The sequence below is a fragment of the Rhinolophus sinicus genome, chromosome 16 (assembly GCF_057876585.1).
Source record: "Rhinolophus sinicus isolate RSI-liver-muscle chromosome 16, RSI-T2T, whole genome shotgun sequence".
NCBI classification, from domain to species: Eukaryota; Metazoa; Chordata; class Mammalia; order Chiroptera; family Rhinolophidae; genus Rhinolophus; species Rhinolophus sinicus.
Window position 1 is genome coordinate 22,557,310 of NC_142516.1, and position 23,924 is coordinate 22,581,233.

The following is a 23,924-nucleotide window of genomic DNA, read 5'->3' on the forward strand; positions in this document are numbered from 1 at the left end:
TCTAACCAAGCGTGAAGAAAAGGGAAGTCTAATTCTAGAAAGTGAAAGCAATTTGGTAGTCTGAATTTTGAGTTGAAAGAAAAGAACCTTGAGAGTTAAGTCTGGAAAGGTCAGATACTATAAGTCAGACCATGCAGGCCACATTGAGGAGTTTGGGCTTGACGCCAAGAACAGTAGAAAATTCTAATAGATTTTCAATAGAGTCGCATTTTAACATTTCATTCAAGTCCCTGTAAGGAAACTAGATGTCGGGAAAGGAACAAATTTGAAAGCAAAGAGGCAGATTCGAAAAGCAGTAGTTTAGACAAGAGTTAACATGGACTGGACACAAATAGAGATAATGAAGGCTTAATAGTGAACTTCCATATCTCACATCGTTTTTGTGGGTCAGGAATTCGGCAGCAGCTTATCGGGAGGTCTGGCTCAGGGTTTTTCATGAGGTCGCCGTCAGAAAGCTGACTATAGTCATCTGAAGGCTTAATTAGGGCCGGAGGATCTGCTGCTAGCAGGACATACTTGCATGGATGCTGGCAAGAGGTCTCAGTCCCTTGCCATCTGGACCTCTCCATAGGGCGGCTTGATGCCTTCGTGGCATGACATCTGAGTTCCTCCATAGTGAGTGATCAGACAGAAAGACAGACAGAGAGGAGGTGAGATGGTGGGGAGGGAGAGAATGCTATACCTTTGATGACCTAGCCTCAAAAGCCACAGTCCATCACTTTTGAAATATCCTATCAGCCCCCCAGGCCAGGTGTATCCTTGGAGGCTGGCTGTGACGGTCTGATCTCAGCCCCCAATAGTTCATATCCCTCCCACATGCAAAACGTGCTTACTCCTTCCCAAGGCTCCCAAAGTCCCATTCCATTATAGGCGTCAGCCTGGAGTTCAGAATCTCATCATCTAAACCAGCTTTAGGTTCAGCGAGAAGTCTTCTTGGATACATTTCCTTAAGGATAGCTCCTTGAGTGTAGGTCTTGATCTGAACTCCTGTGAACGAAAGAGAAAATGTATCTGCCCCCCACACAGTGGTCGGACAGGCATAAGACAACTTCTGTAGACACTCCTGTTCCAGAGTTCACCAGAGCAATTCTGAAATCTAGCCAGGAAAAGCTGGACTTTCCTAGATTAGTACTCAGTCTTGTTTATGCTGAGGAATGGTGCTTGACTCTCCATGGTTCTTGGACCTGCCCTATGCTGCCTTGCACTGGACGTGTAGCCCAAACAAAAAATAAATGTGTGTCATTGAGATTATAAGCATTGTTTTTTAGTGTAGCATAAACTAGCTCATCCTGACTAGTACAATTATCATGGGGCAAAGGGCACTTAACGGGAAGCCTGCAATGAAAACTGAGAAGTGGCCAGGGAGATACAAGAAAAACCAACAAACTTCAGGGTTAAGGACCAGAGTCTTTCAAGAAGTAGAGAGTAATCAGCAGAAATCAACCCATATTTTTTGAGAGGTCAAATTAAAAATGCCTTGAGAGTGCTTAGGATTTCAGGTGGAGGAAAAAGGTGGTTTGGGGAACCATGGGAAGGAGTCATTTCAATAGAATGAAAAGATCAGAAGTCAGATTTTAATGGATTGAGGAGTCAGTAAGAGGTAGAAAATTAGAGGCAGTTAAGTATTGGCTTTGAAAGGTGGAATCTGGAGGGAAACATGAGCTTGAGGAGGTTTTGTTAGCATGGTGGAGAGTGAGCATTTTCAGGTTTATAGAAAGGAACAAGTAAACAAAAAAGAAGAAACCAGAGACAAGATGAGGTTCCTGAGAAGGCACCTGGGGAGGAGATCGAGAGTTAGAGAGGAGGGGCACTTAGGCATCTTAACAGGAAAGGAGGAAAGGACGGAGCATGTCTCCTGGAAGTGTCTGGCGTAGAACAGGAAGGCTGGAGGGGCTGACTTGGTATGTTTGGGTGAAATAAGAGGTTCTCTGTGGTTGGAGGGTTGGCTGCGCTGGAGGCCAATGGGAGGAAGCTGTAGGAGGAGAATGAATGGGCAAGAAGGAGAAGTTAAGGACTCGCACTTAAAGGGTCTGGAATGATATGTTCAGACTGTATCTTGTATACAATGGAGATTCACTTAGGGATCTCAAACGGCATGATGGGATTTTCCTTACAAGCATTGGTGATTGATTACCTGTGGGGGTGAAAGAGGAGGATGGCACTGACACTCTGGTATCTTGGAAGCCTGGAAGGCTGTGGGATGTTGATGCCGTTGACCTATCTACATAGGGACTACAGGGGCAGAAACAGGATCAGACCTTTGTTTGGGCAACCCTGGCACACATGCAGAGTTGCTGCTGAGCTGGGAGAACTGGGCTCCATATCAGTGATGTACAGTAGACCTTGCTGTTCTGGGTTTCATAGCCAGGTGGGCTTGTCTGAGACTCAAAGGCCACATCTAACACAGAGCACAGTACTGGTGCTGAAAATCGCTTTCCACATCATTAATGGAATTGGAAATGAGTATGAAAGTGAATTTCTTTTGCACCTAGCTGGTAGCCACCAGAACCAATGGACAAATGAAATCCAGGCAAAACTGTCAGTTTATAAAGACAGAATCATTGACTATCAGAATTGGAAGTCATCTCATAGCTGATCTAGACCCGTTGGCATTGGCAAAGTGGGTCCAGGTATATGACCTTGGGGACAGCACTTGCTTCCTGAACCTCAAATTGCTTAGGTGAAATGGGATGAGAATGCCTATCTTGAAAGGTTGCTGTTAAAGACAGTGTTTTGTTTTCTGGTTTTTGTTTTTTCATTATTTATATGGTGTTTACTATATGTTGCAGGCATTTTTCCAAGCATTTTACAAATGTTAAGTATATAATTAAGTAATAATTAAACCCTCACAAACATTGTGTCGTAGGACTGTTCATTATACCTGAATTTTAAAAATGGGAAATGTGAGGCCCAGAGAGAAAAGATTTGGCCAAAGCCAGCAAGTGTTTCAAAAGCAGAGCCAGAATGAGCACCCAGACCTCCTGCCTCTGGGAACCATGCTTTCCACACGTTCCACTGAATAAACACAGGCGTTTTCCAGCTGCATCTTCATGTACCTGAGTGTGGCTTATTTCCAGGATGTGGCTTATGCCTGTGGAAATGCCGGGAACACCGCAATGTCAAAGGGTCACAGAAGTTTCTATCAGGCGTTTCATGAAAATTCTCTCCCCGGGCCCTCGGCCAGGTGTGTGCTAAGGCTGTGAGCGCCGCTTTGCAGGGTGATGGACAGCCCAGAGGCTGGCTGGCTCTGCAGCAGCTAGTCGGGAGGGTTGGTTAGGACTGTGGGACCCCATGTCCTGGGAGAGCCACCACTGGGAAGGTCTACCCTTTCTGATCTTGTTCATCTTTAAAGGATCCAGGTTGCTTGTTTCTACGTTGTTTCTCCTGCCCTTCATGTGTTCATCCATTCATTTCTGAGGAGGCCCCCAGCTTCAGAGCATATTGACAGAATTTGAAGCAATCAGTGTTTTCCTGCTTCTCTATGAGGTACTAGATACAAGAATGTGGACTCTACATTTTTCTCCCTCGGAAATAGTTACCTCAGCTTTTAGGTATAAACAGGAAGAAAAACTCCGTATCCCAGAGTCCTTATTATCAATGAAACATGTTGCCAGGGTTGTTAAGAACTTTAAACCCCATCTGGTCCAAGGGCGCACTGGGTGCTTGGAGCTTCTCCACCCATCTGTGGAATGGGCATGAACAGGCACCACACTTGACATCTCCAGAGACCGCACTTCACTCCCTTATGAGTGTCCAATCCCCATCCAGAAGTTTCTGAATGCTAGAAGCTCGTCATCACTCTGAGTCCAAAGATTTTTTTCTGTGGCTTTGACCTATTGGGCCTAGTCCCAAGTTACTAAAGCAGTGATTCCATAGGGTCCCTACACTAGTATCCTGGACAATAGCGTCCCACCTATTACCTTCCTAACAGAAATCTCTCCTGCTGTTTCCTTGTTTAAAATGGAAATAGCTGTCTTTCCTTTCACCATCAAAGTCCTTTCTTCCCCAAACTTCAAATAAAGTACTTTCATGATTTCAAAGCTTTTCATAGTCTAAATGACCTAATTGTTTTATCGAAAGAGAAAAGAATGGAGCCACCCAAACCCTTCCACATGCAGATATTTGGGGAACACCTGGTACCTGGGAAGTATTAAGCCAGGTCCTGGTCACAGGAGGAAATGATTTGGATAATCACGGCTGGTGCTGGACACCATCATTCTGCTATTCTGTGAGGACCCAGGAACCAGCCCGTGGCTCAGATCAAAGGAACAGTCCAGGCCGCAGGGGAGCCGGTGGGGAATGGCTTGAAGGGCGGCAGCCAAAGAGTGACAGGGAGTGGGCAGGAAAGCCCGTGCCCCAAGAAAGACTGGCTACATAATGTGTGGGGCCGGTACAAAAGGAAAATGTGATGTCTCTTGTTAAAATGATGAAGAATTTGAAGATGGCGACGGCAGAGCGTTAAAACAAGCACGGGCCCCGTGCAACTGTGTAAGAGCCCGTCCAAGCCTCTGGCCTGTGTGGTTGGTCCCATTTGCTCTGCTCAGAGACCCCATGCTGTGTAGGGCAGATGTGCAGAGGGGAAGGACCTCTCCTCACCCTCTTCCCCAGGCCTCTGTGGAACAATAAAGGGACCAGGTCTTCTGGCTTCCTTCTTAGCACTTTTCTTACTCCATTCACATTATTTTCTCATCTAAAGACAAGAAGGCTTTTTACCTACACAGATTAGAAGAACCGCACATACCACTGTCCAAAATGTCTAAAAGGCGGTGGTATATAAAGCAAGGGAGAACCGTATCCATCATCCAATTCCAAGGTCTCCTACCCATTATCCATCTATAAGATGTCCTGTAAAATCTCTGAGCCACATTTTCCTCATCTTTAGAGCAGAAATAATAGAGTGGGGGTTGTCTTTGTCTCATAAGCAGCATTAGATAAAAATAGACATGTGAAGTATTTAGCACAGGACCTGGCATGGTATTGTCAAAGCATTTCATTAGTTATTTTCTTGGGATAAAACAATGGAAGGGAGGATTGGGGAGATGAAGAAAGAAAGGAGGGAAGGTAGAAAAGGAACAGGAAAGGAATGGGACATTGCTTCTGCCTTGAATGCCCTTTTTCCTGGGACAGTCCCAGCTGCAATGTCATTCCCGTGGCGGAAGTAGCTCTCCTCCGAAACCGCTCCTTCCCTTTCTCGGGACTCTCCTCCGCCATGGGCCTCAGTATGGGAACTGTGAGCATCCGCTTTCTTCTCTGCCACGGTACCCGGTGCTCTTTGTGACCAGCCTCCGGGACATCCCCACGGTCACATCCCCAGGGACTAGCGCTGTGCTTGTGCAAAGGAAGAGCTGCTCTGTTCACACTTAATGAAAGAAGGAAAGAAGAAGATGGGCAAGAGAGAAAAAAGAAATTGAGTGATTGCAGATGGAGAAGCCCTCCTAGATGCTGAGTCTACAGAACAGTTGGTTCACTGTGGAGTTATCTCTTGGGGTAGGGCCAGTTTTTCAATGCCTGTGAATCACTCAGGCCCACCAGGCAGTCTCACTATCCCTCCACAGGCCTCAACTTGTAGCCTCAACTGACCACAAGGTCTTCCTCAGAAAGATGCAAAAGGAGGAACATGCTGGGAAGAGTGAGAAAGATTGGGAGAGGAAGTGAAGGGGGTGGGCCAGGAGATGCCGCCTTCTTCCTGCCCATTGCCTCCCCACTATCCACCAAACCCCAACCATGGGCCCAGGAAGAGTTAGAGACTCAGGGGATCCCCGTCCTGGGCAAGCCCAGGAAGGCAAGTAGGAGAGGAGGAGACGGAGAGGCAGAGCAGGAAAGAGCGCCAAAGGGACAGAGGTAGAGGTGGGGTTTTGAGGGGTTGGGGCACTTGCCGATCTGTGGTTGAGGGGCAGGAGTGGAGGCTGAGATCTGAGGTTGGGGTTCAAGGTGGATAACAACTTCCCCTTGACCCTTAGGAAGATGTGAAGGGCATTGGCAAAGGCAAGGCTAGAGCTGTGGGTTAGAACCCTGGATGGTCAGCAGTGGATGGTCAGACCAGGTTTTTCAGAACATGAAAACTGAGATTCTCCTCGGACCCACCCAGCATGGCCCACCCCGCATGGAGGGGCTTATGCAGTTATGAGCCGGTGGCTCCCAAATCGACCCTCCTCATTTCCACTGCACCCTTCCCACTGTCTTCTCAGACTTGCATCTCCTCCAGAAGTTCTCATCTCAGTTATTGGACCACATCCAAAGTCATCCCAGCAGGAAGCATCAGAGTTTTCCTTCATTCCTACCTGCCTCACCCTCCCACTCTCCTATCAGTGCCCATTCCCCACGCACTGCCCCATTCCGGCCACTACCATCTTGAACTTGGAGTATTACAATAGCTTCTCTGCCTTCTTTCTTCCTTTGGCCTCCTTCCATCAGTCTTCAGGGCTTTAGCGAGTGACTTATCTGCAATACTGCTCTGATCGTGTCTCTTCCCAATTAAACGTGACCATACCTCCTTTGGTGTTTACAAAAACCACTCCTTGGCCTGGCTTTCACATCCCTGTGTCATCTGTCCCCAGCCTACCTCTCCGGCCTCATCCTTCCCACTCTCTCCTTGTAGCCCAAGCATCAGTCACATGCCTAACATCTGTGGCCTGTTACACCTCCACGCCTTTGCTCAGGTTCTGTCCTCTGCTGGGAGTGCAGCCCTGCTTCACATCTGCCTGGTTGTTTCCTTCTTGTGCCATGTGGAGAGCCCGGCTACATTGTCCCATTCTCACCCATGCCTCTGGAGGGGTTCTTGAGCCCGAAACCTGCTCCCCAGAGATGGTTTGGAGCACTGATCACCGTCCATGCGAATCGGTGGTCTGTAGCTGTCATGGCCCCCCTCTCTGGAGGCTGAGAGGCCCTTAAAAGCGAGGACTGCTCATTCGTCTCAGAGCAGACATCAGTGAACGGTTGCTCATTGGAACTGCCTGGCAGTAGGTCTGGCACCTGGTGCTGGCGTGACTGGGGCACAATTGCCTAATTCAAACACACTAGAGACACTCTGTCTCTCCTGCATCAAATCCGCCCTGGCAGATCCTCTGGGGGCAGAGAAAATATTAGCATGTACAAGTACATTACTGTAAGTGGCACATCAGAGACTCGTAATTAGGAGATAAACATCTGGAACGCATGCATTTCAGCAGTTACAGCCTGAACAGAGAGCCCGCCGACTAGTCACAGAGAATGGGTTTCAGGTCACATGACTGTCTGTCGATGCAGTTATATAATATCTGCACGCTTGTCTGTGGGAGTGTGGATGAGCGGGCAGAGAGCTTGTGTATCACGCTCTCCTCACTTAAGCCTCAGAGATTCAAGTTCTGGAAAGCTACAGCAGCCGACTAGAGAGGCGGTCAAGAAGGCCGACTTAGGAAAGGGCTGTGCAACTACAGTCGGGACATTTTGGGGAAAGGATTTCAGCTGCTACTCACAGGATGCCAGCACAACCCCACTTCGTCAGTTTCTTTTCTCACTGAGTTCCTTTTTCTCCAGGGTCCTGTCGTCAAGTCCACTCAGTCTCAGGCAGCGTTTTACAAAGTTCTCTCTCCTGCCCGGTCCCATTAGAGGGGAGCGATCTGAGGATCAGGGAGGGGAAGCAATGTGGTCAGTGTTACCCAGCAAATGAGTGATAAGTGGCAAAGATGGGATCCACAGCCGATCCTGTTTTTCCAGATGCTTTCCCCCTGTTGAATCTGTCTATAATGGGTTGGACAGTGACCACCTCCCAAAAGTTCATGTCCATCCAGAATCTCAGCATGTGCCTTTTCTGGCAGAAGGGTCTTTGCAGATGCAATGAAGGTATGGATCTCACAATGATATCATCCTGGATGAGGGTGGGCCTTCAATCCCATGACAGGTGTCCTTCTAAGAGACAGCAAAGGAGAAGGCACGCAGAGAAGATGGCCACGGGAAGAGGGAGGGAGGCAGAGACTAGTGATGACTGTATGAGCCACAGAACAGCAAGCACCAGAATTGCCAGTAGGCACCAGAGGTTAGGAGAGGCGTGCAGTGGATTGTCCCTCAGCCTCCAAAAACAACCAAACTCTGCCAACGCCTTGATTTTGGACTTCTGGCCTCCAGAGCTGTGAGAGAATACATTTCTGTTGTTTCAAGGCACCCGGTTAGTGGTCATTTAATATAGCAGCCCTAGGAAACTAACATACCAGATGGTTGTTATGCTCTGTTGTCTGCTGTACAAGGTGGTTGAAAACCCTTAACACCAGCAAACCATTAGAAATTACTTTTCATTTCATATCATTCTTGCAAGGAAATAAAATCCCCTCTATGCCCTCTCTCGGCCATTATCATAGAGGACAGATTGTGACAGGGAAGATGGGGAAGGGGAAAACGTTAGGTGGCCCACTGTGTGCCATTCATAAGAAATTGCTGTATCATCGTAATTAATCACTAAACAATTTAGCATGATCAGGAGCAGGTCAGCCCTATTTTATAAAACAAGCCAGCAAGACTCCAGAGCGGCTAATCTAGGATTGGAGCTGTGTTGATCAATGGCAAACTCTCCGTCCTGCAGAACTGCGTTGATGTTCCTCTGACTCTTCCCCAAGGTTGTTCCTATCAACCCATACCCAGGAGCCTGGAGTCTGAATTCTCAGAGAGACTCAGCCCTGCTCACCTTGTACCTCACTCCTCTACCTCTCTTTTCTTCTCCTAAGTGTTAGTCTGGGTGGTGGGCAAATCTCCTCCCCCAGCACGAGTGCAATAGAGACCCCAGGCTTCCCCAAGGAGTGTAAGGAGGCCAGTAGCCTCAAGCCATTCAGTCCAGAAACAGGGTCTGACTTAGGACCTCGTACATGTGCAGTGCTGGCTCCATGCAAATGGCCATGTCGGAGACAGGGGTATATGTCACTTAACCCCTCCGGGCCTCAATTTACCCTTATGTACAATAGTTCTTAATTTTGTTAAACTGGGCTTGAATCCACTTAACCACGTACGTCGCTTTCTTCTCTAAGTCTCCCAGGTCCCGCATGGGGCCTGAGCTGCCAGGGAGAGACTACTGTCTCAGCCACAGACTACCCATTGCAAGAGCAGATGCAAAGCCACATCCAGAGACTGGAAAGAGGTTAGCAGTCATTCCTCACCAAATCTAATTGTATTTGATTTGGACTATTTCTCGGGCAGACGCAATGTTTTTGACAGCCCAGCATAAGCCGTTGAAAGCGTGGCTCTGGAGACAGACCACCTGGGTTGAATCCCAGCTCTGTTATTTACTACCAGTGTGGTCTCGGGCAGGTACCCTAATGTCCATGTTCCTTGGTTTCCTCATCTGTAAAGCTGGAAAGGCTAGCATCTCCCTCATGGGGCTATTTTAAGGATTGGATGAGTTAGTATCCATAACGTGCTTAAAAAACAAGATCTGGTACTAGGGGGCATTTAATGAATATTGGCTTTTTAACATGGTTAACCTTTTTCAAAATATATTTTGGTATTCCAGTTGCTGTGCAGTCATAGAAAGTGATCCAGACATGGCCTTGCTGTTCTTCTGCTGACATTACCTAACATTTAAACTGAAAGTAAGAATATGATCCTATAAAATGTAGGTTGGAAACAATAACCCAAGGGGATTCCCTTCACTAGAAGTGAAAATGGAGAGGTAGCTCGGTAGAGCTAAATCTTGACCTTGAAACTACCACGAAGGGCAGTGTGCTTTTGGGCAAGTCACTTCTCTTTTGTGAGATTGAATTTACTAATCTGTCAAATGTGCGTGCAGGTGTTGGCAGGTGACAGGAGGGGTGACGAGGTACTGTGGTCTAACTCTCAACATGTAGAGGTCTGGCACGTACCAGAAGCTGTTGATTCCCAATGCTAGCAGGCCATCTCCATCACGTAGCCGTGAACGTGTGGCAGGGACAATGACAGAGATTGTCTAGTGCCAGCCAACATCAGGACAACGACCAGGCAGCAGGCTTTGGAATCAGGCCAGGCCAGGAAGGAACAGTTCTACTCAGGCCTGCAGGGCCAGGCAAGCTGGTGACACAGCAAGGGAATGGGACGGGGAGACACCACTCAAGCCACACTCTGTTCAGGAGCAAAGCGGCACTCTGGGTCCCACCAGCAAGGCCGTCAATGTCAAAACCTCAGGAGAGACCAAGGCTGTTGCTTATTAAGGCTGACGCACTTATGCAAAACCCAAAGTCACTTTTCTGTAAGTCTAGCCTTCCTCTACCTACTAAACAACCGTATTTTATAGTCTCAGAACCCAGGAGTGCTATTCTACTCAGACAATACCCTTTTCTTTCCCTGTTCCTCTTAGCACGGGTCACAATCACGTGAGGAACTGGCAGTGTTGGAGTGGAGGAGTAGGGGTCACCTTCCACCACACTTGCTGTGTGACCTTGTATATGACATTCCATCTCCCAGCTTCTGTTTCCTCTTCTGTCAAATCAAGAGGCTAGATCAGTCCATCTCTAACTATCTTCCCGCTCTGGAATTCTATCTATAATTTTCGTTTTTCGTGTGAAACCCGTTTTTGTGCCAAGAGTCCCAGCTCACATAAAATCGCACATTCCCTACACTTTTAATAATCCTAAAGGAAAAGTCAACTTTTCATAGGTGTCCCTGACCTGAAAAAAGGTGCATTTTCTTGACTGCTTTGTTCATAAAGGAATGTTGGAAAACGCCATTTTACCTAAAGAAGACACGTTTTGGAATTGGAGGACTAGGGCTTGAAACGTCTCCTGCATTTGCTGGAGAACCTGTCTGTCCGTCCTCCACCTTCTGAGTCTCCCGTGTATCCCCCATGAAGGACTCAAAGCCAGCAGGGGCATCAATCTCTTACGCATCTCCTAGCGCTGTGCTTCCAATACTCTCTTGATTTGGGTCTTCCACCGCCTCTGATTTCTGACATTTGCTTCAAGTCCTCCTTGTTTCAAGGACCCATGTAGACAGACATCCACGGGTGCCTGTCTTAACTTTCAGACTTGGCTTCCAAAGCCCCACAGGCCACGCTGATTCCAACAGCAGCACCCGTCCATCAGGGACGCTTGCTCAAGGAACCTCGCTCCAGTTTCTCTCCTTCCTTCCCGCTCTCAGGAAAGGCCTTTATCAGTAACCCCATCTCTAAACAGGGCATGATGCTACATTACCTAGCAAATGTAAGAAAGGGGGCTTTGAAAATGGAAAACAGCCACAGAAAATTTAGGGTTTGAGTACTGGTTCAGAAGAGCAGCCAAGGCAGGCGACGGGACTGGATTCTACGGTTGGCCCATTTTAGCCTGGAAGAAAGCAGGCCCCTTCACCCCCACAGTTCTCGCCTTCGGAACAGGCGGATTTCAGAATTTGCCAGCTCGCTGCCTCGGAGGGGTCATGATGCGGTTTCTCTTAATACCGTGGGGAATTCAAAACATACAGTGCGGCATAAAATATGAATTCAGCCCAGGCTCTGAGTGGTGTTGCATGTTGGGGAGGAAAGAGGGAAGTGGTGGGAGGGGGTGTAATTTGTGTGGAGGAATGACAGATGTGGTTGATCCACTTTGGATTTATCTGCCCATCTGGACTTTCAAAAGAAAAGAAAGTGGTGTGGTAACAATTTCATAGCAAAGGCCACAGGCTGCTTAATCTTCAGGGATTTTTTTTGAGCTAACTTCTGAAAATGTCGATTTGGCCTATTGATTTCATATTAATTGGCTCTGACTAGCTGGCGCACGGCCAGAGGAATCCCAGCACGCTGCCTGCTGCAGTTGTCAGTCCTGCCCTCTTTGGTGCTCTCTAGGGTGCAGCATGGCTGGGTGGCTTCTGCCATGGCACGTGGGCCCTTTTCTAGGAAGCGATTTTGGCCAGACTTGGGGATTCTGAAATGGAAGGAAAGCTGATGTTGAAGGAGAAAAATTAACCCTCAGTGTGCAGTATTCTCTGTCCTGGAAACTGAGCCCATTTCATTGGGAACTGGGCCAAGCTGCTGAGCTTCAGAAAAATTCAGAAGAGAGAGGGTGGGGGCAGGGAGGGAAGTAGAGAGGGAGGGAAGGAGGGAGAGAGAGAGAGGGAGAGAGAGAAAGAAAGAGAATAGAGGCATAGAGAGAGAACAGAGAAAAACAGAGAGAAAGAGACATGAAAAACCAAGACATACAGAGAGATAGTGAGAACTAAAGAGAAACTTAACAGAGAAAGAGACACAGACACACAAAGAGAGTCAGAAAGAAAGAGAAGCAGAGACAGTGAGAAAACAGAAAAGAGACAGACAAAAGAGAAATGGAGAGAGACCCAGAGAACACAGAAAGATAGCACCTTAGAGAGACACACAGAGCGAAAGAACAATGCAGAGACACAGAGATAGAGATGCCTATCCAGAGAGACAAAGGTGGGTGGGAAACAGACTCATCCTGCCAAATGAGTAAACATGGACCCATTGGGAGTTGGCCAGAAAGCAGAGATAAGGGGAGAGAGAGAATTACAAGCAAGGGGCCCCTACGATTTGAGAAAGAGATGGAGGAAAAGAAACTCCAGCAGTATCAGCCCCAGAGAAACCCCGGGGGCTGCCTAAGAAGAGACTCTCCCTGGGGCTGCCCACCGCGGGGCCTCTGCCGCTCCCCCTGCATCGCCTGCTCTGTGGTGCATGGGCACAGGACCTTTGCCTGCCCCTCCACCTCTGCCCCCCAACGGAGCAGAGCTGAGGCCTTCAGTGCAGCTCACATCCCAGGGCTGCAGAACCGGTTAGTGTGTTGTGTGATGGAACAATGACTGAATCATGAACATCTGAAAACAAAACAGGAGAACAAAATGGGGAGGAAAAACCCCACAGTCATATTTTGGAATCTTAATTTCCTATGTGCAGTTGCTAAGCAGTTTCCTGCTGTGTGCGTTTCTTGCTGTCTTGAGAAGTACAAGGACTATGAGGAAAGCAGGTGTCAGGGAGGTCTGCTGTGAGGTCTCCAGTTCTATGGAATGGAGAGACCAGTTTTCCTGGGGCAGGGAGAGGAGCAGAGGAAGTGCAACTATCCTGAGAAACAAAATAGAAAGGGACTGACTTCTGAGCCTCAGTAGTCCAATTCCCTCCCAACCACCCACCACAGGGAAAAAAAAAATCTGGTGGCCCTTTAATATCTCAGGGATGTACCATCATCTAAGTCAGGAAACTGGCTCCCACGGGCTTCTCCCTCTAGCCTAGGGGTGTCCAAACTGGCCCGCGGGCCAACTGTGGCCCGCAATCCATTTTTAATTGGCCTGCAGCAAATTCCAAAAATATATTTAGTTTACTTAAATAAACCAGGTGAGGCAATACGTACTTCACCTCGAGTGAGTGGCCCGGCTGTTTGTGTATTTTACCGCATATGGCCCTTGGTGAAAAACGTTGAAAAAAGTGTGGACACCCCTGCTCTAGGTCATTAAATAGGTGACTGGAGCCACTCCCGTGTCCACAGCCATGTCCTACCCCTATTATTCCATGCCAGAACATCGCCACCCAGCAGTCTCTGTGCCTCCGGCCTGGGCCATTTCCTTAGACACAGATCTAACTATGTCACCCTAGGACAGAGGCTGCGTCCTACCCATGTCCCTGAGCCAGTGCTAGCAGCGAGGAGGTGCTCAGTTTGTTGTTGCTGAATGAATGAAAACTCCAGCCTGATAACATCATAGATTTCTAGGATCCGGCCCCCTGGCCCCGTTCCATCGTATTACAGATGAATGAACTCAGAAACAAATTGGGAAAGATATGAAAGTTCCCAGTTTGTGCACCTTCAGTGTCCGTAAAAGTCTTAGTCGTTTATAACCCAAAGTTTTACATTGTTTTCCGGTTCATTCTCACCTCCCCTCCTCCACCTTTGGTTTACTGTAGCTCAGTGGGGATGTGCCATTGCTAGTCTGCATTCAGACCTGCCCAGATGCCAATGGGCCATGACTAGAGCCCGCCAGCCTCAAAAAATAAGATTTTCATTTGTTTGGGACTCTGCCAATTAAGGTTGTCTTCACTGTGAGCAGTAGCTCTGCCATCTAACCTGAGAAAAACCAAACCAAGAAAATAATTTATTGGAGGCGTGTAAGTGAGTTCACAGGACTAATCAGGCCAAGGGTAAACCAGGGTCCAGGGTACCCTGCGGATCTAGTTTGTAGGAAGCTGGGACAGGCTTCTCACATCACAGCTTCTGGAATGAGCTAGCGCTAGCTGTGGTCCCCTTGGAGTTCCTGGGAGAGAGTCTGAGTGAGTTAGACTCGGTCGGGGTCTCTCTTTAGCCAGAGAGGGGAGAAGCGCTAATTAAAAACCCACCAAGACTGACACTCAGTCCCCGACATGGAGTAGCAGCAGTTTCCTATGAACAGAGTGTTATTATCAAAAGAGGAGGAAAGGGGCACTGGGGGCCCAATGACCCCCTCTCCAAGGAGTCCGATCTCCAGGAGGGTGAGAGAAAGCCCTGCTGTGTAGGCCATTCACATTCAGGGTGCACTGTGCCTCCTTTTCAAGTTGCCTGGGGGAGGTGGGACATCGGAGAGCCCTCGTCTCTGGGGAGGAATAGGGGCGGTGATCATGAGACTTGGTTTGTGGAAGAACACTTAGGGGGGAGCAAAGGGTCAGTTGTTCGTGATCACCTGAGCCCGGGCAGCAAGTGGGGAAGGGTCACCCTGGCCCCAAGGCTGGAGAATGCATCATAGGGGTGCAGCTTTTTCTTTGCTTCGATTGTCTCAAAACCCAATTCTGTGTAAGCCAACATGCTTCCCTGCATCAAACGTGTATGATAATATAGGGGGATATTTTCAGAAGATAGGAGCCCCAGCCATTGCATCAAATGAGCTTACCCTTTGGCAAGCGTTATGAGACTCCCGTTGCTGAGATGTATCAGGGTGGGCAGGACCGGGTCCTTTAATGTCTCAGTGAATACCCACTGCTAACTGTTCCCCACGGCCTTGTTCCCAGCTCTTTCTCATAATGGAATATGCCACCATGCTTCAGTGATTGCATTGTGCTTCCCATTTACAATATTCCAAAGGCTTAGTAAAAAAAATGCAAGCAAACGAACAACAAATGTTCTGCATAGAAACACAGATACCACTTCCAGTCACAAGCACCAAGTTTGAAACTTGGAGACTCGTCAGTCTGCACACCTGGGCCATCCCGGCTGCTGCCAGCGGCTCAAGGAATCTGCATCTATTTCAGTGCAGCCCACACAATAATTAAAAGGACAATTTGTTTCTACATAAAGAATCATAGCATGCAGCCCCAAACCACATAAAAGCCATTTCTGCCCTCGCTGCAGTTTGGCTCTCCCCAGCCTGGCCGCAGTCGGTCCTGGGAATAGTAGCTGCTTTGTTTAGTAACTTTCAGAGGTAGCAAAGTGGTGGGGAAATTCCCCGGGTCCTATTCCTTACCTTGCCCCATCATTCCCATGGAACCCTCCTGAACTAGAGTTTGCCATCTGCCAATTGGAAAGACGTCTGTCTCTCTCAGGGTTGTGGTACAAATCAAAATGAAGAAATGCCTGTGAAATCACTTCAAACAATATAAAGTCACTGTACAAATACACAATCTATTGCTTTGACTTCTGGGAACATAGCACTAGGATTTCTCCAGAAGTACACACAAAGAGCAGATAGGGACAGGACTCAAAAGCTCCTTGGGAAGAGGGGAAAAGACAATATAATCCAGAAAGCACCAGCAAAATTGTGGGTTCCACACTTGAATGCAACCTTAAATCAGGGGTGTGTTCGTAAATATTTAACAACCAGCTCCTTAAAAGGGGAAAAAAAGCTTCAATTGTAGCATTGACCAATTTCCATGGTTTGAATACTGCCAACCAGAGCCAATGTAAAGATATCAACGTGACATCAACGGGCTAGCAAAACTCCTGGGAATATAACAATCGTTGCTGCCCCCAGGAGCTCACCTTTCCAGCACACCACTCTCCTGTGTCAATACCAAGGTTGTCCTTACCTGGACCTGCTCACCTGCTGAATTTCAGAGTCCCCTGACTGAAAGCAGAAATGGATAACTCTAGAACAGCGGTGTCCAAACTACGGCCCGCAATCCATTTTTAATTGGCCTGCAGCAAATTCCAAAAATATATTTAGTTTACTTAAATAAACCAGGTGAGGCAATACGTATATCACCTCGAGTAAGTGGCCCGACTGTTTGTGTATTTTACCGCATATGGCCCTTGGTGAAAACTGTTGAAAAAAGTTTGGACACCCCTGCTCTAGAAGGTAATCTTCATCCATGCTGTACATGTGGGAATTGCAGGAACGAGTCCCTTTTCCCAGTGAAGTTGACCATGGGAGGGCCTTCTGCAGTGGAGGACTGTGCGATGAGATCGAGGCTCCCAGGCTGCCCCACTGGACGCCCTGGACCAGGAAAGGGAAGGGTCTCTTCACGTTTGCATGTCTCAGCACTTCTTGTGGCCCTATCCTGCTGGCACTGCGGTTCAAAGGATCAGTAGATATGTTGTTTTCTCTCAAGTGGGGGAACAATGGCAATACAATGAGAACAGTGCTCTGGTGGTAAAAAAAAACACCACACACACAGTGTTCTGCAATAGGTCCATGCAGGCTGGGGAGGTCAGGAAGACACCCCAGTTTTTGCGTGAAAAAAATAAAAGCACACCTATTGCTAATAAACAGCATTCATGGAATGCTGTGTAGTTTGGGGTGACGTTCACATCTGTCACCTTGTTTGATCCCCACAGCAGCCGGGTAAGCAGTTGGGACTCATAATTTCCTCTTACCTTTCTCTTCCCCATGGGCAGGGAGACAGGGCAACAACCTCAAGCTTGGGCGAGATATCAAGAATGAGTTGTATTGTGGATGCTTTACCAACTGATAGCAAAAAGAAAATTGACATTTTGATGTGAACTTTTGGATTGGTTATTGCTTCTTCCTAAAATTAAAGAAAATGCTCCAGGTTGGTTTCTAATGGCATTTGACAGCTTACAGTTCTTTGGAAGAGACCTGCCCATGGACTAGCTGTAGAGTAGGAACACATTTAGAAACGACCACAAATAGGGCAATCTTTTACAATCTCTAGAAACAATAAAAGATTTTCTGAATCTGATAGCACTTTTTTTTTTTTTTTTTTTTTTTTTTTTTTGCCAAGGGGCATACACTGGACTCATTTCAGTTCTCCATCCTGCAGTTGGAGCTAAAAATACGAGGCACGTTCTGTTTGGGTCCATTTTGACCTCTCTCTCAGTGGTGAGAAATGGGGATACTTTGCCCTTCTCCAGACAGAGCTGTGACATTAGTGACTGTGACATGCGGGTGGCTGATGGGCAACTGCACAGTTAGCCACCACTGCGCCCTGCACACGATCTTTCTGCTGGACCTTGTTCTCCTGCACTAGCTGGACTTGTAGGTGACTGTGGAATCACACAGTCAGCTGTCTGTCTTCATTGTCAGTAAGCACCTGGCAGGTCTGTCCTCGAGGATTGTCTCAGAGGCAGCTGTGCTGTGGTCGATTCCTGCATCCCTCAGGCCTGGCTTTCCAGGTAGGCTTGTGCCATCAGTATCTCAGAGTCGCTCAGATCCGAATGCTGACTGGCAGCAAACAACTAATAAGGCAGCTGTTTGGGGGCTCCCTGAAGGGCTCTGCCTCTGCCTCCTCTGCCTCTGCCTCTGCCTCTGCCTCTGCCTCTGCCTCTGCCTCTGCCTCTGCCTCTCCTCTCCCCTTCCTTCCTCCCCCCTTCCCTCCCTTCCTCCCTTTCTCAGTTTATACAAGATGCAAGACCCAGAGATCCAGCCCAAATCCTCCAGTAGTTGGAGTCAGGAAAGTGGAATACTTTCCAGGCCCCCAGGAGTTCCTGCTCTTTGGTCTCATTGAAAAGGGGTCTCTGGTTTCAGGCCTGAAGAGCTGCGGCTTAGGGAGGGAGCCTTGATCCATTACACGCCAAGTGGAGATACTTCCCAGGAACATCACTGGGAATCTCCAAATGGGAGATGATTTTAGCTCCCAAATCCCAGCCAGGGCAGGAATTACTGCAGAGGGTTCTTTCTGTCGTGCAAATAGTGACGGCCGTCATTAATTTTCTGGAAATTTTGTCAACAAATATATTCAGAACCACTTGGACAATGACCATGGATTTGGGGAGAGTAGAAGTGGACAGTGCCTGCTTCCATTGCCTTCCAACTTTATCCATTCAGGTTGTGGCACCTTTCAAGGAAGTCATTTGGAAGTAACAGCCCATTGACAGGCCTCTGTGTAAACAAAACCCAGGGCCCATCACCTGAAACAGGGAAACCAACACTTGTGTGATTTTCTGCATTATTTGGTAAGAGCAAAGGGAGTCTGGCTCTGAGCCTCAGTTTTCGTTGGTGAAATGGGAATGTAATCATCTCTTTCCTGTTATCCCAGTAGCATTCTGGGGAGGATCACGGGAAGTCAGCACTGTGAAAAGCATCTGTAAATTGTGAACAGTTGTACCCAGAATAGGCAGGTTGGCCTGGGAGCCTTCCAGGAACCTGCAGCATTCCTGAAGAGAGGGAGGGGTAATGCTTTTGCTTTTCCTCCTCCCATGGGATATGAGTGCTGTCCAGAGGACAGCGATGCTGTAAGGACAGACTCCTAAGTGCATCTGTAACATTGTGAGTTTTAGTAAGAAATATGTATTTGGTCTCTGCCCCCATTTCTGTCACAGAGCTCCCAAAACCCTTGGAGTTTCCTTAGTGATGAGAACAGTAAAGGTGTCTTTTGTTATGTTAATGACATAACTTTTGAAACACCCAGGTCACCTAAGGATAGGGGCTAATCACCAGGGGAAGCAACCCTGGGATTAGAGGGTTGGAATGTTCAGTCTCCTACCCCTGACTTCCAGGGAGGGGGGAGGGGCCACGGATTGAGTTCAGTCATCAACGGCCAAGGGGTTAATGGATCATGCCTGTGTAAAGAAGCATCTATAAAAACCCAAAAGGATAGGTTCAGGCAGCTTCGGGGATGGTGAACACAGGTGCTGGGAGAGTGGTGATGCTGGCGAGAGCGTGGACGCTCCGAGCCCTTTCCCCACACCATGGCCTGTGCATCTCTTCCCTCTGGCTGTCCCTGAGTTATAGCCTTTTATAGTAAAGCGGTAATCTAGTAAGTAAAATGCTTTTCTGAGTTCTGTGAGAACTCAGCAAATGAATCGAACCCTCAGTGGGGAGTCATGGGAGCCCCTGCTCTATTTCAGGTTGGGTCAGAAGCCCGGGGAATAACCTGGCCTTGCAAGTCGTGTCTGAAGTGGGGGAGTCCACTCTTGCAGGACTGAACCCTTAACCTGTGGGGTCGACTGTGTCAGAATTGAGTGGAATTGTAGAACATCTAGCCAGTGTCGGAGAATTTCTTGGTATGGGGAAAAAAACACCCTTTGTCGCTGGGAGCAGAAATATAGCATCTCAAGCAGTTTTTACATGTAGGTCGTATGGAACAATACCAGAGGCTTTGATGCCCACAGCAGATTGGAATAATGAGAACTATTGGGTAATTGTTCCTTGGAACTCTTCATAGTAGCACAGACATTCAAATAAAGGTCCCTGGCAAGCTCTTGGAAAGATGGTGTTGAGTAATGGGTCTGGCAATGCCAACTAGCATTACTCGGTACAGGCTGGAACTCCAGGCAGGAGGGTCAGCAGGCTGCACGATCACCCTGTGCAAAGGTGGCCTGGGCCAGGGCACAGCTGAACACACTGTAGAATTACACTCCAGGCCAGGGACCCCCCCATTGATCCTCTTTGGTACAGGGCAAGAGGCAGAGCACTCCGGTAAGCCTGGGACAATGTGACAAAGTTGGCCAGCTGCCCAGGAAAGGTGTAGGCCAGCGCTGGGAACAGCACTTGGAGACCTGGTGAAAAACAGAGTTTGTGCACAGGGCTTCCGGCTGGAGGGAGGCGCTGAGGTTATCAGGGGACAACCCTACTTATTTCTCCAGAGATGTGCTACCCGGATTTCTACAAGAGGAAATGTAGGAAAAGGAGAGAAGAATTCCAATGTACTGAGCACCTTCTATGTGTCAGCCTGTGCCAGTTGCTGCACATATTTGATGCCATTGAATTGGTCCAAAAACTGTGAAAAAAGTATTCAGTCAGAGTTTAAGGATGAAAGTTGGAAGCTCAGAAAGACTAAACACCTTCCTCAAGTTACTGAAGGAGAGAGACAGGAATCCAACCTGTTTCTGACTCCAAAGTCACGGGTTTTCTTCTCTTTGCAGGTCAAAGAAGCTCTCACAAGCTGAGAGACATGGTTTCCAATCATAGAGAACCCTGGAATCCCCTGGGGGCGGGCGTGGGTAGGGCATTTAAATAATAACCATACCCAAACCCCATCGCTGATGGTTCTGTTTTCATGTGCCTGGCTGGGGCCTAGACACGGGAATTCCTTACAATCTCCAGATGATTCTAAGATGCAAACTTGGTTTTGTTTTTGTTACAAATCATGTTCAGAAAAGCTTGTAGTTCCTCTGGGTCCCTAGCATAAAGTCTGCTTCCAAGGGGGAGGATTTATTCGTTCATTTATTCACTCACTTATTCATTGAGGGTACCCCTGAGAAGACCGGGTCAGGAACAAACAAGAAAGACCCCTTGACCTGTGGGAATTCGTCTGCATGTGCGGTGTGACAGGGCATCCAAATGGGATATCCAGTGGAGCCGACGAAAGACAAACTGATACTGCGTCTTTCCAATTATCTAAGTGTTGCAATGTTTGAAAACATTCTGGTCTTTAAGAATTAAGTATTGCACGCATGTGCAGGAAGGAGAGAGTGTTGGGAGTTGTGAAATAATAACAGCAAACTTCACTGGAAATATTTGCAGCAGAGTAACCCCTCCTTGAGAAATATCTCTCTGGCGCTCTCTGTTTCATTTTCCTCAACCCCCTTTTTTCCCTTAGCTGTTTTCTAGTGTCCTACCTGCTCATGTGTTGCTGAACTGTCTCTCAGTGATAAACAAGACCGGCAGAGAGAGTGTGTGTGTGGGGGGGGGGGGGCAGTGCAAATAAGACAGGAATGAAGTTCTTTTTCTCTATTTCTTTCACCAAGCTGATCTTCCAGCTCTCAGTTGTGATTCTCTCTCCTGTTTAAACTTCCCCAAGGCCTCTGTGGAGAAAGCTAGAGCCAGACTTTAGGGTTCGAATCCCAGTTTGGCCGTGCTGTACTGCGTTAAGCTCCAGGGGGTGACTTAGCCGGCTTTGTGACTTGGTTTCAGGGAGATAATAATAGTAACTAGCTCCTAGGATGGCTTTGAGTTACTGCTGCTGTTGTCACCAAGGGTCTGATTCTCTCCAGCCCTTCTCTGTCTTTTCCCTTCCATACAATTTACATTCCAGCCACATTGAACTCCTTGCAGTGACTAGAAATTACCATGCTCCCTGGGCATTGATTCATCCTTCCATTTTGGTAAACCCTTCCATTTTGTTAGTTGCCTGTTGTTGTAACCAATTACCACAAGCCTAGTGGCTGGGAGAAAAAATACATTTATTATCTTCCCGTTCTGAAGGTCAGAAGTCCGACAGGGGTATCCCAGGCTAAAGTCAAGGTGTTGGCAGGACTGCATTCCGTGGCCCTTTCCTCCATCTTCAAAGGCAGCAGCAGTGGGTTGAGTTCTCCCATCACATCCCTCTGACCATTCTTCCGTAGTCACATCTCCCTTTGACTGTAGCCAGAAAAGAAAAGGTCTCCATGTTTAAGGACTCATGTGACTAGTGTGGGCCCACCTGGCTAACCCAGGCCATGTCCCCATCTAAGGTCCTTCTTCTCAATCACATCACAGAATTCCCTTTTCCCAGGTGCGGTGACATATTCATAAATTTCAGGGATTAGGAGATGGATATCTTTGGGGTGGGGGCAGAATACAGAATATTATTCTGCTGACTACACCTATTAAATTCTTTCTGTCTTTCAAGACTCATCTTAAACATTACTTCTGAGCATTTTCTGACTCTTCAGGCAGAGCAAGGGGTTTGTTTGTATTCCCTGTACTTTGAAAACGTGCCGTGTGTGTAGGCTTTACCGTAATATTTTCGCAGTAATTGGCTTATGTAATTGCTGATCCCACAGAGCTTTGAGAGCGGAGACTGGTTCTCATTCATTTTTTTTTCTATTCCCAGTGCCTGATATGAGCCTCAGCAGTGCTTGTTAAATAAATGAAACTTCAATCATGCGACCTCATGCTTCTCTGCCAAGGGGAATACGACCCAAAACTTGAGGCATCAGGTCTGGTTTAACATGTAATTGGCAGTAACTAAATAACTTCTCTATATCATATTTGACACAGTCATAGTCTTTTTCCTCGTCTTTAGCAACCCTACAGTGAAGGCACACAAGTCACCATTTAGCAATTGAGAAAACTAAACTTGGAGAAGTGAAGTGCCCCATCCAAAGTCATTCGTACAGCTATTTATTGGCTAAGTGGAGCATCTAGGCCCAATCTTCAGATCTAAATGATGAGACCCAGCAATTCTATTTAGTCAGAAGAGCAGCATTATGATGATGAGATATTTAACCTGAGAGACACTTTCCAATTGGAACCTCTTGTGGTTAAAAAGCCATTAATTTGGAGCAATTGGATGGTGGGGCTGTAAAAATCAGTAATTGGAGGAGTACAAACTTCCAATAATTACCAAAATAAGGAGGCTATTTCCGATTCCTATTGTATAAAAAATATTTATTTCACAGCATTATATAATTAAATTTCAGAAGCAAAAATGTCATAAGTTATGAGACACAGACATACAAAGCATTAAATATGTGGGACGGACGATTTGAAGTCAAGGAGACAGCCCTCCCATCTCTACTTCATTGAGACAAAACTACTTTATGTGACCACATTTGGGTCATATCTGTAATTTTTACCACTGTGCTTTATATTTTATGATTCAATTATCTTTATCATAAAAAAGTATGTAATTGCACAATGACTCCTGCCTCACTAAATCAGAATCAGACTGGACTCCAGGGGTTCATTTTTTTTGGTTACGTTTTGGAAACTCATACTGTCCTCCCAAAGAAACTTTCTAAATGTGTAGCTTCCCAAACTTTCCTATGAAAATCTATTTAACTCCTTTATTCCTGCCAGTGCTTTCAGGGATACAAGTTCAATGGCTCTGACTAGCTAATGGAAATGTGCTTGCTAATGTGGACACAGTAGAAGGATGGCAAACGAAGCAGAGATGGAGCAGGTTTATTCCTTGACTCAGTTCCAGTGTCAACTCCGCTAGGAAATAGTCCCTCATGCCCCTCACCCCCTAGAATGGGTTGTGGACCTCATTGGTTGATCCTTTAGTTTCTTGCGCTTGTTTTTCTCATAAGCCTAGGATCGTTGGGTTTGCGTACCTAGTGCCAAGAACAGAGCCTAACGTACCTAAGGCTATGAATGAATGAATGAATGACCAATTCTAGGTACTAGTAACTTGTAAATCCTCTTGTATCACTTAAGGTTCGTTGGTAAGATGCTATAGAAAGTAACTACAGCCAACCTAGGTCAAACAGAATTTACTGGAATGAGAGAGTGTAGCTAATTTCTCAGACCTGCAATTGGACAGACCCTTGAGAGACTCCAGGGAATGGGCCAGATAACTAGTCAGCCTCCACGGTGCTATCTTTTGGGTGAACAAACAAACAAAGAACACTCTAACCATTTTGTTCAGTCCTTGTGTGAATCTGCTTAAAATTCAAATTCCAGGGGGAATGAAGGGTTGGTTTCATGGGATATAAAAGAGGTGGGGGCATCTTGATGGATTTACCAGGACTGCATCCAATGGAGAAAAAGTAGTTCCCCAAATGAAAAGGGACGATGGGGTATGCTGGGCAGGAGCAAGCAATGGCAGCATTCCATACCAGTTCATTTTCATAAGAGAGTGGACCCTAGTGTTCCACTACGCAGACTTTGGACACTGGGGGTCGCCTGTAAGGTCACACTTGAGTTTTTCATGCAGCATTCCCAACCAAGACAGGACTTCTCCAGTAACAGGATTGCCTTCCTTACGCAGTTAGTCCAGGCTTTTC

General features: G+C 47.3%; 1 long non-coding RNA gene across 1 annotated transcript in view; it reads left to right on the plus strand.

Moving 5' to 3' along the window:
• LOC148754975 (uncharacterized) overlaps nt 1–23,924 on the plus strand; it is a 347,388-nt gene that overhangs the window by 195,077 nt on the left and 128,387 nt on the right. The window lies entirely within an intron of this gene.